The sequence below is a fragment of the Oryctolagus cuniculus genome, chromosome 15 (assembly GCF_051225735.1).
Source record: "Oryctolagus cuniculus isolate XC-2025 breed Fujian yellow rabbit chromosome 15, ASM5122573v1, whole genome shotgun sequence".
Lineage (NCBI taxonomy): Eukaryota > Metazoa > Chordata > Mammalia > Lagomorpha > Leporidae > Oryctolagus > Oryctolagus cuniculus.
The window spans coordinates 69566660-69580451 of NC_142881.1; the positions used below are offsets into that span (position 1 = coordinate 69566660).

Here is a 13792-nt window from a genome sequence, read left to right on the forward strand (position 1 = left end):
GCTCGGAGCCCAGAGGGTTTCGCCAAGCGTGCAGAGCGCCCCTACGGTAGGGCGAGGAAGAAAGCGAGCGAAAGAAGGGAACGGGAAGGCGAGGAGGAAAGAGGAGAGGCGGAAAGAAAGGGGAAAGAGCGCGCGCGGCCGGAGCGCAGAGCGCGAGCCGAGCGGAGCCCCGCACGGCGCAGGCGGCGGCGGCGGCGGTGGCGGCGGCGGTGGTGGCGGCTCGGCGCTCCGCTCCGGGCTCGCTCCGCGCCGGCTTTTGCGGGCGGCCGGCGGCGCGGGGCCCTTTGGAAATAGAATAGCCAATGTAATCTGACACTTCAACTTGCTCGGCTCCGGGCGAGTTGATTCACTTACCCCCTAACGCCGAGTTCCTTTCCACTGTCTGTGGACATTAAAAAAGCGAGCGGCCGGGCGGCGGAGCGAGCGAGCGAGCAGCGCCGGCGCAGCGCGGTGACCCCAGCCCCGGCCGGCGCGGAGCAGGAACCGCAGCCGGAGCCGAGCGGATCTCGGCGCCCTCGCTGCGCTCTCCCGGCCCGAGCCGGCCCTGCCGGGCGGCGGCGACACCAACAGCGGCAGCGGCGGCGCGTCCTCCGGCGGCGGCGGCGGCGGCGGCGGGGCTCGCAGCGCCCGGTAAGTTTGGGGCCGGAGCCCGGCGCCCGCTGGCCCCGGGGCTTCCTCCCGCTTCCCGCGGATTCTCTGGGCGCGAGCCTGGGGTGCTGGCTGCTGGGGCTTCTCCCTTAAAGGGTCCGCCCCGGTCGGACGAGCGCGGCGAGGGGTTTGGCGCCGCCAACTCGGCTTGCGCTTCCCTTGACGGCCGGGGACGGAGGCCCAGGCGGCCGGCGATCGCCAGGCTGCTCGGAACCGGCTCGGGCTGCGCGCTGGGGCTGGGACTCGCCGGGTGTGCGGGGCGTGAGTGCGGCTGGGCGCGCACGGACCGGGTGCCCGCCTCCCGCCGGCGCACCCCCAGCCCTCGCTCCGCACGCCCGGGGCCGGGCAGGACCGGGGTTCTGAGGAGGCAGCGAAGGGCCGGGGACGGACCGCCTCGACATCCCTGGGCTCCTGTGTGTGGAGACGCGAAGTTGTGCGCCCGCGCGGACGGGAGTCTTGGGGCAGGCGCGGGGCTTCGGGGTGGCAAGCGGCGGTGGCGTTGAGTTGTGCATCTGAATTTCTAGGGAAAACACACACTTTTGTGAGCGGGAGGTGGGGGCGCGGTTAAGTTGTTTGGGAATTGCCCGGGGGACCGCGGCGCGCCGCACGGCGGGGACCGCGGAGGGGTGTGTGTGTGTCGGGGCCCCTCGCGGGGCTGTCGGAGCTGGAGGGGCGTCCAGGCCAGAGCCTGGACAGGGCTGCCCCTTCCCGAAGGGGAGCCCCGAAGGGATGTGCGTGTGTGCGCGCGCGCGCGTTGCAAATACGAAAGTAATTTCCCCGTGTTCTTTCTTCCTCTCCGTCCCGGGCGGCCGTGGCCCCGGGGGAAGTGGGAGGCTGGCCGGGGCGGAGGCTGGGGCACCGGCCCGGGCCAGAGCTGGGGTTTGGGCGGTGGGGGGAGTTGAGGGGGAGGGAGCGGGCCCTAGTGCTCGTTTCACATTCCTGGCGTCTGAGCTGAGGAGAAAGCCGTGGGGAGCGCGGCCTCGGCGCCTGGGGCGCGGGCAGCGGGCGCGAGTCGCCCCCTTGCCGGGGACATCTGTCTGGGAAGCCGGCCGGGCGGGGAGAGGGCGCGGTGCGCAGGGGCAGCCCCTCCGCCCCGGAGCGGCTGGGGCGCGGGCGAGGGGCGGCCGCCTTCCCGGCCATTGTGCGCCAGCGGATTTTCACGGGAGACTGCCCCGGAGCCGCCGGAGAAGGCCGGGAGCCGGCCTCAGCCCCGGGTTTAAAAGACACTCCAGGAATGTAAACAACCCGGGCGGGAGGGCGGGCGGACGCGAGCGCGCCAGGGCGGCCGGCTCGTACCCCCCACCCCTCCCTGGGGGACAGCCCGGCGGCGGGGCCGCCCTGCCCTACCCTGTACCTGCCGCAAACTTTTCCTCCTCTGCCTTCCCTTACCCACCTCGCGCCTCCAGCCGGGCAGAGAGCGAGGGGCCTCTGCCGCTCTGGGGCCGAGGGCGCTCGGCACCCTGCGCCCACCCCGGGAGACCCGGCGGCCGGGTCCCTTGCTTCGGTGCCGGGTCTCCCTGCTGCGCCTGCCCGGGAGCCGCGAGCCTCCCGGGCAGGCAGTGCCCGAGTCACTGGGGCTCCGGGCCTGCCTCCCTCCCTCCCAGCCAACCGCCCTCCCTCCCTCCCGCAGCTCCTTCCCCCCGCTCTGCCCCTCCTCCTCTCCCCTGACTGCTTTTCCAATGCCCTGACATGAGGGAGGAAGATTTAACTTGGCAGCCCAAACAAATGTTCTCTCAGAGGTACTCCAAGAAGCTGGCGGCTGGGCTGGCGGGGTGAGGGCACTGCTCGCCAGCCTGGCCCTCCTCCCTGTTCTGCCATGGCCGTGTGGAGCCCCCTGGGCGGGCAGCCCTGGGCATGGGAGATTGGAAAGGGCAGTGGGCAGTGCCCATGGAAGCCCTGGCGTGGCGCCGGGGTGCAGAAGCTGCTTGCTCCGAGCTGCCTCCTGGTGCCCAGCGTTTCCTGGAGGATTTTCTTGAGCAACAGTTTGTCTCGCTGCTGCCGGGAGCCAGGCCTGGTAGACCAGAGGGTTAAGCCGCGCTGTCTCCTCCTCCCTCGTGGGTGTGAGGACAGGCTGGTTGTACAGGGCAGGGCAGGAGGCCAGAGGCTGTTCCCAGAGGTGCCTGAGTTTGCTTATTATTATTTTTTTTTTGAAGGTAGGGCTAGGAAGGCCAGCGCGGAGAGCAGGGAGCTGGACTGGCGCTTGCTTGGTCCCAGGAGTGGGGAAGTTAGTTGCCTGTAGGCGCGTAGTAAAGTTTGGATGAGGGTTCAAGCACTCTGGCTTCCTCCGTCCTAGCTACTTTTTCAAGGGGTCTGGAGGCCAGGAGGATTCCTGGCCCCTCACCGGCCGGTGCCCCGGCCGGCCGCTGTGCAGAGGCGGGGTGGGTATGTGAATGCCGGGAGCCTTAGGCTGACCTTTCCCTCTTAAAGTTGAGGATGTTGAAACGCCAGCATCAAACAAAAGCCACACTGAAAGTCCCACTGTCTGCCTGGGAGCACGTGTGACTTCGGGGCTCGGGACGGGGAGGGGGGTGGTGCGTTTGCAGGGCCCGGGTGTTTTCTCCTGACTTTTATGATCGCTCTGGAGTTTGTTTTTCCCAAAAGGACAGAAGCCTCCCCTTGTCCCAAGGCACGAGGTTATGAAACACTATTTTCACATGGCAAGCCCAAGAGTTGAGACTTCTCAGAGTTGGCGGGGCGGTGGGGAGGAGAGGGGTTGTGTGCAAGAGCTGGGCTGATGGTCGGGGCTAGGGGAAGAAGAAATCACTGGACGAACAGAACTTGGAAGGAGTAGCCTCGTCTGTATGAGACAGAGGTTGCTGCCTGCCTCCTGGGGACAGAGTGTTTCTTTTCCTTCCCAGGGGAGGTGGGAAGGAGGAGCCAGGAGGAAAGTGAGAAAAGATCCAGAATTGGTGGGATTGTGGCCGCAGCACCAGTTGTACACACACAGGCGCACACACATGCATGCACGCACGTACACTTCTCCCTGCTACAGTCACTCAGCGTTCTCGCCATCCCCGGCCCCATCCATGCACCCCAACCTACGACAGGTGTCCCCCTCCACTCAGCCCAGAAACCTGCAGGGGAAAGGGGGGACCCAGCAGACAAGGGCTGCTGCGGCTTCCCCCCTTTTTTTTGATTGACAGTGGGGGTGCACTAGGGCGGGGAGGAAGGGGGCTCCCTGGGAAGCCTGCCTGGCCTGCTAACTTGGACAGCAGAGTGCCTGCGGATGAAGCCGCGGATGCCGTGACCCGGGTCTCGGGGTGAGTTGTGACTGCAAGAGGTCCAGGCCCCAACAAGTTCACGTCCAGAAGCCTTCCTTCCGGGGCCAGGAAGTAGGGCCTGCGGGTCGCGGGTTGTGACTGGGTCCCCTACATTTTCATTCATAACTTTGCTCCGGAGGGCCCTTGCCCGGTCCCGTCAGGGCCTCATCTTTACGAGGTTCCTGGGGTTTTGTGCAGACAACAAAGGCGGGGCTGCCATAATTGCCCTGGGAGCTGCTGCAGCCTTGCCACTGCCCTGACCTCCCAGCAGGACACACTGGCCCCTGCCCATGCCCTCTTTGTCCTTAAGAGCCCCCTGAGGATGGGGGAGCCAGCAGTCTGCCTGGGCTCTAAGCTCCCCGGGGTGATTCTGAGGTTGGGCCCTGCCCTCAGGGGTGAAGGGAGGCTGAGAAAAACCAACCCTAGACAAGGCTCTGGGGAGAGGCCAGAAACCCTTCCCTCTGGTGCTGGTCTTCCCATTGCCTAAGGAACTGTGGGAGAGGAAACTATTTCAGGAGGCTGCAGCTTGCTGGCTGTTTTGGAGCTTAGTAACTTTGCTGAGGCCTCAGTTTCCTGATCTTTAAAATGGGTCCAAGGGACTAATTTCCCCCTTGGTTGCCAGCAGGATGAGGCATGAGCGCCCTGGGCACGTGGCTCCGGCAAGCCTGGCAGAGTCTGGGTGCAGAATGGATAAAACCACAAAGGGCTGGTTCTCCACCACACTCTGGGTTTGAGGTGTTAGACTTCCAGATCTTTTCTTTCCTGAAAGAGCGTGGGTTCCAGACCCAGTGCCCAGGCAGGCGGTACTGACACGGGGTGAGGGGGACACCCCTCTGAGGGCTGCCCACAGGCCCCACTGTCATCTGTCTGTGTGCACCTCCCTTGCCTCTTGGGATGGATGTGAGAAGGAAGGGGGTGGATGAGGAGGGATGGGGTCAGCTCAGGACCCAGCGCTGATGTCACATGTGTTTATTGGGAGTCCACAGTGTGAAGAAGGTGGCCTGAAAAGCACCCAGAACCCACAAGACAACTCCTATCCCTTAGGGGCTTGCAGTTCAGTAAGGGCAGGAAGATGGGGCAAATAAATAATTAACCACCAGCAGCTGGCTGCCCGCCACGGGTCGGCCCCCGGCCTTCCGATGCCGCTCGGTGGATGGAGAAGCCGTCGCTGACTTTGTTTAACTCCAGCAGCAGCAGTGTAAGCCAGCCACTCGCTGGGGCTACCCCCACTTAACAGAGAGGAGAGCGGAGTTGAGAGAGGTCAGGCGAGCTTGGGCGGAGGCAGGACTCAACCCCAGGCCTTGTCGCTGCTGTGCTATGCTGCCTCCCGCACAGCCCTCGGAGCCAGAGCCCCAGCCCGGCCACAGGTTGATGTGAACTCCAAGAATGAGGAGCGGGGGGCATGCAGTCACAGGGTGCTGATCCCAGGAGGGGTCGCAGATGGACCTCCTCTGTCCAAATCCCAGTGGCAGTGCCCCCCTTTTTTGTCATAGGGTCCGGGTGTGCCGTGAGCTGTACCCAGAGTGGACTTCCGGGCCCGGCCCTATGCAGCCCAAGGCCTTTCCCTGGACTGTCAGGGTTTCCAACCATGCAAATGTTGTCCCAGTCTCCCCCTCTGCTGACCTGGGTGGTCCCCCACGCTGTGTGGAGTGGTTCTTTCTGCACTTGGTTTTTCTGGGGTTCAGCTGAGTGCCACCTTAGGACAAGGCTGCAGCTGCTGGAGCTCAGGGCAGGGTGAGCTGGCAGCTCTCCTGGAAGCTTGGCCCAGCCTGGCACACCTGCACAGGTAATGAGTGGAGCCCAGCAGGGCCTTGGGCCCCACCCGGCAGGCTCAGCTGCCGGGGTTACTGCAGGATTGTGCTGGGGGAGGCTGGGGTGTCTGAGCTAATTAGATTTCTTAGATTTCAATGCTCCCCTAATCCTGTTAGCCCGGCTGTAATTGTAACCACTTGAAGGTTTCGGCCGTGACAGGCTGCCGAGGACAGACGGTGTGGGGACTCGGCGCTGCCCCAGCCCCAGCCCTAGACAGCCGGCTGGGGACCGGGAGCCACCGTCTCCGGTCTCCAGGGTGGGCGTTCTGTCTTTCTGTAGAGTAGGCCTCACTGGCTGGCAGAGCAGACAGCCCCTGGGGTCCACCTGCTCAATCCTTCTTTGTTCCCTGGAGCAACTCAGGCCCTCAGGAAGACAAGGACTGGCCCAGGGCCTCCATGGCTAGTAGTGGCCAAGTGTTGGGGACCTGTGGTCTGACTTTGTCAACTTTGTCTTCGGAGAATTGAGGGCAGATCTGGAATTCCCAAGGGGGCTCATGAATTTTTTTTTCTCCCCACCCCCATCCCCCAGAGACATCTGCCCCCAGAGATAGAGGCTGGGAAGCGTGGTCTGTCCTCAGGCCTGCTCCCTGCTTGTCACTCACCTGTCCCATCCTGCCCACTCCCTCTAGAAGGATCCAGTCCAGTGCAGATTCCCAAGTGACCACAGCATTCTGATGGGGGGGGGGGCAGGGGCTGTTGTCAAGTGCAATCTTTGTACTTTCAATGGTCTTTCTCCCAGAATTCTTTTCTGGTGTCTGACTTGCATGGAAGCTGCCCCCATTCCCGATCATCTTTCCCCTCTGCCTCCTTCTCATTTCATTTCTGAACCTCGCTGGCGCTGGGCTTTGAACGGCTAAGCATGTATTTGTAGAGTCAGGGGGACCAGTTAGGGCCCCAAGTGTGGCCTCTCCTTTCCTAGTCCAGGAGACTGAATGGCAGAGAGCAATGACTAGCCTTAGCCCAGGTCGGTGGTGAGCGGGTGACAGCCAGAGCTGCACAGCCCTCTCTCCCAGCCCATAGTTCATTAAATACGTATTGACCATCTACCACTGGCCAAGCCTGGCCCCCTTCGCTGCTCTTCTGGGTGCATATATAAGTGCTTTTTCCACCCTGTGCTGGGGAGGCCCTGCTAAACCTGGGGAGGGCAAGGCTGCCTTTGGGCTCCCGACCAAGAGCTAAGGAGGGGCTGTGTTGTGCAGCACCCGCAGGTCCCCTGTAGCCAGGGGATGATGGGACGCTTCTGGGCTGGCTTTAGAATCGCCACCCAATAGCACGGGGCTTTAAAGTTTGATTACATTGTGGACGGGAGGGAAGCAAAACAGGAACCTTCTGGGGTACAAGGTTTCTCATTTGCCAAGGCCTGATTAAGTCAAGGGGGTGAGACGGGTGGCTTCCTCTGCCAGTCCCCACCCCACCCCCAGCTCTCCATGTGGTGTGTCCTTTGCTGTGTGCCACTTGCTAGTTCCTTCTGTCACTTCCTCTGTGAATGGGGAAGCAGGCCAGGGGCCTCCTTGCTCCCCACACTGGGAGTCACCTGTGTCTGGCCCAGGTGAAGGCACAGGAGGAAGAACTGGCTGGGACCAGAAGGAGAGAGGCGATGCCAGACGCCTGGACCTTGCCCTGTCCCTGGGGCTCCCTGCCAGACCTCCCCCTCTGCTCCTTGGTGAACCTTGACCAATGCTGGGAGACGAAGCATGCAGCTCCTGCTGGCCAGGAACATGGCCACTGGACAGACGGGACACAGAGACCTCTGTGCAAGGAAAGGTCTGGAAACCCTGTCCTGTGTTTGTGAGTGGGAAGGGCCCTTGAGGGTCTCCGTGCAACTTTCTTGTTTTGCAGGTGGGAACACCTGAAAGCCAGAGAGGTGAAGAGATGGCGGCAGGTTGTGGGTGGTCCCCCTGCCACAGGGAGTGTCACCCAGTGGGACTCTGGGGTCTTTGTTTATGTCATTGAAACAGCACAGCAAAGTCTACTGTAAATATTCTAATAGCCAGCAATGTTTTTGAGGGTGGGGATCTAATTAATTTGTTTCAGGCTCTTCTTAATCTTCTTCAGGCTTGGGTTCTGCTCTCCCTTCTGCCCTTCTGCATGCTCTGTGACTTGGAGCAAGTTTTGCTTCTCTGTAAAACATACTTGCGAGGGAGGCGTTGGGCCCACATGTCAACCGGATCCCATCGAACAGAATCATGGGAGAGGGCAAAATCTGCCGCCTGGAACGCCCACATTTCCTATTGGAGTGCCTGGATTCGAGTCCCAACGCTGCTGCCGACTCCAGCTTCCTGCTAATGTGCACCCTGGGAGGCAACTGATGAAGGCTGAAGTGATTGGGTCCTTGCCACCCATGCAGGAGACCCGGGTGGAGTTCTTGGCTCTGGGCTTTAGCCCAGCCCAGCAGCCTTGGCTGTCAGGGGCTTCTGGGGAGTGAACCAGCAGATGAGAGCTGACTTTCTGCTTCTTAATTAATAGAGTAGACTTGCTGGAAGTATGATGACAACTAGTAGTAGTATGATGATAACTAGTAGTAGTCTGACAATAACTAGCACACTGCCCTCCTGGAAGGTTGGGGAGGTGGAGCCTGCACACCTTCTGGCGCGTAGTAAGCGCCCCAGCCACAGTCGCCTTTGTCATTTATCGTGACCATCACTGCCATGGCCTTACATTCGAGTTACAGGTGAGGAAGCTCCGTGAGACCAGGGGTGGTCTCATGGTGCCTTAGGACCACCTGGGATCCCAGCTTCCGGATCCATCCACAGTCTCTCCTGTGGCACTGAGGACTGGCCAGGGATGGCCGAGAGGCCCGTGAAGTAGCCCCAGTATGTTTGAGTTCAGCCTCGCAGGGGAGCCTTGTTCTACAGATGACGGCCACCACCATGACCACCAAGAGCCTCACCCTTCCACCTGCAGGCAGAGGCTGGGCATGATGCCGCCTCTTCCTGTGTGGCGGGGAGGAGACCCGGACAGGCTGACCCTTGTCAACCGGATCCCATTGAACAGAATCATGGGAGAGGGCAAATGGCCGTGGACTGCTCTGAGCCTCAGTTTCCATGTCAGGGTTTCCCAAAGCAACCTCTCAGAGTAGCAGAGCACGCCCTGCTCTGGGCCTGAAGCCCCCTCTGCGTTTCCCAAGCCTGTGGAGCAAACCCCTCCGGTCATGCTGGACAAATGGCCCCCTCCATTGCCGGCTCTCACGGCTCCGTCCAGGGGATGGTTTACCTGCTGCTGCAGAATCCCCTTTCCCAGAACGGGGGCTGTGTCCACCTGGACAGAAATCCTCCCCTCCGCCTGCTTTCTTGGCACTCAGCCTGACTTCTGGCCGCCCTCCAGCCTGTGGGTCTCTGGCCCCCTTGTCTCCTCTTCTTGTTACAGACCACAGATCTGTTTGTGGTTGGGCGGTTCCCAAAGCAAGGCCGGTGGCAGGGATGTCCCCAGGGATGGGTCTGTAGGTCTCCCAGCTGTCAGCGCTGGAGGGGCCTCGTAGCCAGCCCTGCCCTGCCCTGTGCCCCTGCGAGCGCACTCTGACAAAGGTGCATGTCAGGATTGTGCCCTCAACCCCATGGTCTGAAGTCACTGGGCCCTGCGGGGAACAGTTGTGCTGCTTGCTCAGTCTCCATTCCTTCCAGACGCTTCCCTCCCAGCCCTGTGCGTGTCCTTTACCCGCCTTGAAGACTTGATATTGATAAGCCTGGCTTTCAATCCGGACTGCCATTTTACTGATGAGGAAACCAAAGCCAAGGGATGGGAGGGCACTGGCCTGAGGTCACTCACAGTGGAACATAAGCCCTGGCACAGAGGCTGGGATGGCCCCCAGGGACCGAGGGTGACTGGCAGCTGGGGGTGGCCTGCCATGCCCGCTGACCGCCCTGTAGGACTGCCCGTCTTGCTCTCTATTGGATACACCTGGGTGCTGGGAGTCAGAGTGTCAGAAAGAGCTGGGGATTCAGGGGAAGGGGAGGTCCCCCTACTCCTTCTTCTAGGAAGGTGGGGCCGGATGACTCAGGGCTCCCCTCCTGGGGGTCCGGAGGCCAGGGTCAGCTCTGCTGGCTGCACCGTTTACCCTGCTGAGTTAACATCCCCTCCTGGGTGGACCACAAGGCCCCTGATCTTGAGAAGGCCTGGTGGGGACGACCTAGGAGCCCTTAGCTGGGAGCGTTGTGCTGTTTCGGGGAGAGGAAGTGGGCGCTTAAGGACCACTTGGCCCCTATACTTGCACAGTGGGTGCACAGCGTTCATGGCTCCAGCTTTCCGGGATTCTGAGCAGAGGGCTTTGTAGCTGGCGGGGAGTGAGTGAAGGGCTCCTCAGCCATCGTGCCCACCCCCCTGCCACCCACGGCCCGCCCAGTTTGCCCAGCCCACTCGGCCTCTGAGACCCTCGTGCCTCAGATCCTGGGAGACGTGCAGAGAGCTGAGCTGGGAGTTCTTGTTTGGTGTTTGGTGATGGTGGGGTGTGAAACTGGGTCGCCCATCGATTTCTCTCCTGCAAAAAATGGCCTTCGGATTCTTCCCAGCCTCGCCAGGCTCGCCCTTGATGTGTTGCAGGGGCTTTTTCTGCAGGGCTGGTGCCAGTAGGCAGAAGGCGTGGGCTTGCTCTGGGGGCTGGCATCTTTGGGGGCCCTAGAATTTTGGGGACTGCCTACCCTCCTAGTCTGCTCCCTGGAGATGCCCGGGCCCCACCCGAGGGCTTGGCCTCTATTTCTGGTGTTCACAAGCCTGGGATTCCCAGGACCTTGGAGGCTACACAGAGGACGCGTGCTTCACCTGCAGTGCCCCGCGGAGTACCCTGTTCCCTGCCTCCCTGGCCAAGTTCCTTCTTAGCACAGCCTGGAAGGATACCCGCCCCTAGTTCTCTGGACTGCAGAATGTGGTGCATGAGGTTCCCGGGGGCTTCTCTCCGTGCTCCCCACCAGGGCTTTTGTCCCCAAAGACTTCTCTCTAAGCTGAGTCCAAGACTGGAGTGTGCTACGTGGCTTTCTTGTGTCCCCTGAACCTGGGGATATAAGAGCCTGGGCAGCTTGGGCAACCTCAGGCTTGACCTGGAATGACCCAGTCCAGGTGGTGAGATGTGGAGTAGGCTGGGGACACCCCAACACTTTCTCTCTGGGGACCCAAGGGAAGGGACCCAAGGGAAGGGAGCATCCTGGCCTCTGCTCCTCCTGCAGGACCAGACCTGCTGGGTAGTTCTAGAAGGCCGTCTGTCCTCCAAGCCTTTCCCAGTACGCTCACTGCGCCGGAACCAGAGCCGCTGGCGGGAGGCACCCAGGACCTGTGAGTTGTGCTTTCTCCCCTGACTGCCTCTGCTGACTTCTTACTGAGCCTTTCTCTGCCCAGCTGCTATCCTGTCCAGATGTCCTGAGGCCCCTGAGACACGGGCTGTCCACAAGGAGCAATGGCGGTGTTGCCTGGGGGCTTGTGGCCAGAGTCGGATGGGAGGGCCAGGCCTGTGCCTGCTGTACAGGGAGGTGGTGGTTCCATACCATGTGCGGCGGTGCCGTGTGGGGCAGTGTGGATGTCAGTGCATAAAGCCCGCATGGGCCAACCCCTCACTTAGCTGCCGAGTGTGATCCTAGCACAAGCGCCTAGCAGAGCTGGTGCTAACAGCCCGGCCCCTGCCTCACCACTCTGCAGAAACCCTGGACTGGTCCCTCTCTGGCTGTGGCACTGGTGCCAGCCTGGCCCGGGACTCGCCATCGTCTTGTGAAGCTGCTGGGCCCTGTGCTGTGTTTGTGCTCACCAGAACCGCTGGGCCTGGGGTCTCTGCTGGACAGCCAGCTCCCTGCCTGTGGCTGCTGCTGCTGCTCTATAGTCGGGCACTTCCTTTCCCTTCCTGCCTTGAATGGGGCTGCCTTGCATTCTGCCAGCCATCTCCTTGAGTGGAAGTAGGATCCCATCTGAGACCCCTTGCCCACTATTTCCGGCCTAGCTGGCCACAGGGTGTTGCCCTGGCCTAGATCATGACTTGAACTTGCGGTCCTAGTTCCAGCCTTATGTCAGCCACATCCCCCTCCCCACCACTGAACTCTGAAGACCCCAGGATGCCCAGGCTGTTGGAGCTCATGCTGTCCTCACTATCATTTCTCAGATGCTGATACTGAGCCCTCCCACCTGCCCAGGGCCTGGCCTCCCTCCCCTGCCATCCTTTTTGCTCTGAAGCTGAGCTTGGTCCACCCAGGCCTGGTGCTCCCTGGATGATGGACAGCGCAACAGCAGTTTCTTCTCCTTCAGGGCTCTGCCATGCCCCCCAGACCACCCCCTTCCAGGACCGGGGAGCCCCTGCACAGGGCTGCACCTGTTTCCTGCTGAAGGGGGCTTGTGCCAACCTGAGAGTGAGGGAGCCTGGGTGAGCAGTGCCTGGGCCACCCTTTTCCCAGCTTCCTGAGCAAGATGGATCAACTTATTCATTCTTCACGTTTTTCAAGTGTCTATTGGTGACAAGCACAACTGCAGGCCCTGGAGAGACGACTGTGAACTTGACAGTGGCCCTGCTCACATTCTAATAGGTGAGACAGGCAGTCAACAAGTCTGAAACTTAATGTGTGAGGTCACGCTGACTTACAGTAAATGCTTGGAAAAAAAAATAACTCAGGATAAGTGACACAGGGAGATGGGTTGGGGGTGGGACTTCTCTGGGTAGGTGGTAAGGGAAGACTTCTCAGCAGGGGCTGGGAGTGAACCGCGTGAACATGTGGGAAAGAGCTCTCCAGGCAAGGAAACGCCTGTGCAAAGGCCCTGTGGCAGGTGCATGCTTGGCACACTTTAGGTAAGGTAAGGAGGCCAGTGGGACTTGGTGGCTGGCACGAGGCAGGAGGTGGAAGGGAGGAGAATCCACAGTGTGATCAGGGCCCTGGTCCCAGAGGGCCTTATCTGCAGGCCTAGAGGACTCTAAGCAAAGGGCCTGGGCTGCCCTGTGGCCTCTCAGAGGACCCCTGTGGCTGGTGAGCTGAGAATGGACTGTAGCAGACAAGGTGCTCACAAGGACTTGTCAGCTGGGCAGCTTCTGTAGACGGCTCCCGTGGCTCGGTGTGCAGAAGTCAGCGGGAGTAAGAGCCAAGGTCAGGTCCTGGTGTCTTGTGAAGGTTGCCCGAGGATGTGCCCGAAGCCCACTGGGGACCTGTCCACCTCCGTGAAGCAGGCCGAGGGCAGGGCGTGGGGCTGCAGAGCTGGGAGTCGGACCTTGTCACCTCTCATGCCCCAGGCCGCCACAAGGAGCACTGTGGAGCAGCGTTCCTGGCGCCCGGGGACCCTTGCATTTGTGACTTCTGCACGTGGCCCCCAGCTGAATCCCTTCCGCCCTGCTCTGTCACCTCGCCCACCCTGTGTTGTCAGCACGCCTGTCACCCTCGAGCCCTGGGGCCTTTGCTTGTGACAGTCCCTCCAGCCCCACGATTCGGCCGGTGAACTCCTGCTCATCCCTAGGAGCCCAGCTCAGGAGCTGCCACCCCTGACCTGCCTACCCTCAGAAGCCGGGTTTCCTTTTCCCCGGCGGTCTGCCTGCTCTGCCGCCGCCCCCGCCCCCACCTCCATCGCCCGGGACCATCCCGCTGTGTGCTGAGTCTGTGCCTCCCCTCCTCACACCCCCTCTTTCCGCTCTGTGTCCTCACAGCCTGGCCCAGGGCCGGCGCAGAGGAGGGAACAAAAACATTTCAGTGTATTCCTGGAGCAGTAGCCGGTTTCTATGGAAACAAGGAAGTGTTGCAACTTCCTGAACTTGAGGTTGGGGTCAGAGAGCAGCTCTGTGTTGGCTGCGTGGGACCAGCCCAGCATGACCATCCTGGGCTTTTTGCTGATTCAGTCACCTTCGGCAGCCCCCTTCTCATCCCTGAGCCCCAGCTTGTCATCAGTAAGGGGCGCGGTGGGGGGTGTGTGTCAGGATTGCTGGCCTCTCTGCTATAGCCTTCATACCTCCAATCCTGCCCCCTGACCACGGGCCAACCCTGTGCTCTCTTTGGGCCTCAGTTTCCCGATTTTGTTCACTTCTCTCGCCATGAAGACACCCACCTGCATCCAGCAACCCCAGAATCTCCGAGTCGCAGTGTCTAGGACTCCTGTGGCAGCAGGCAGAGCAGGAGGGTGGGTTGC

General features: G+C 61.4%; 1 protein-coding gene across 4 annotated transcripts in view; it reads left to right on the forward strand.

The window, feature by feature from the left end:
• Positions 1-179: 179 nt before the first annotated feature.
• ZMIZ1 (zinc finger MIZ-type containing 1) overlaps positions 180-13792 on the forward strand; it is a 215081-nt gene continuing 201468 nt past the window's right edge. For 3 of the 4 annotated variants that reach the window (XM_070057907.2, XM_070057911.2, XM_051831554.3), the window contains exon 1: positions 180-630. The gene's annotated coding sequence lies outside the window, so the exon portion shown is untranslated. The remainder of the gene's footprint in view (positions 631-13792) is intronic. The other variant, XM_070057908.2, reaches the window with a different exon arrangement.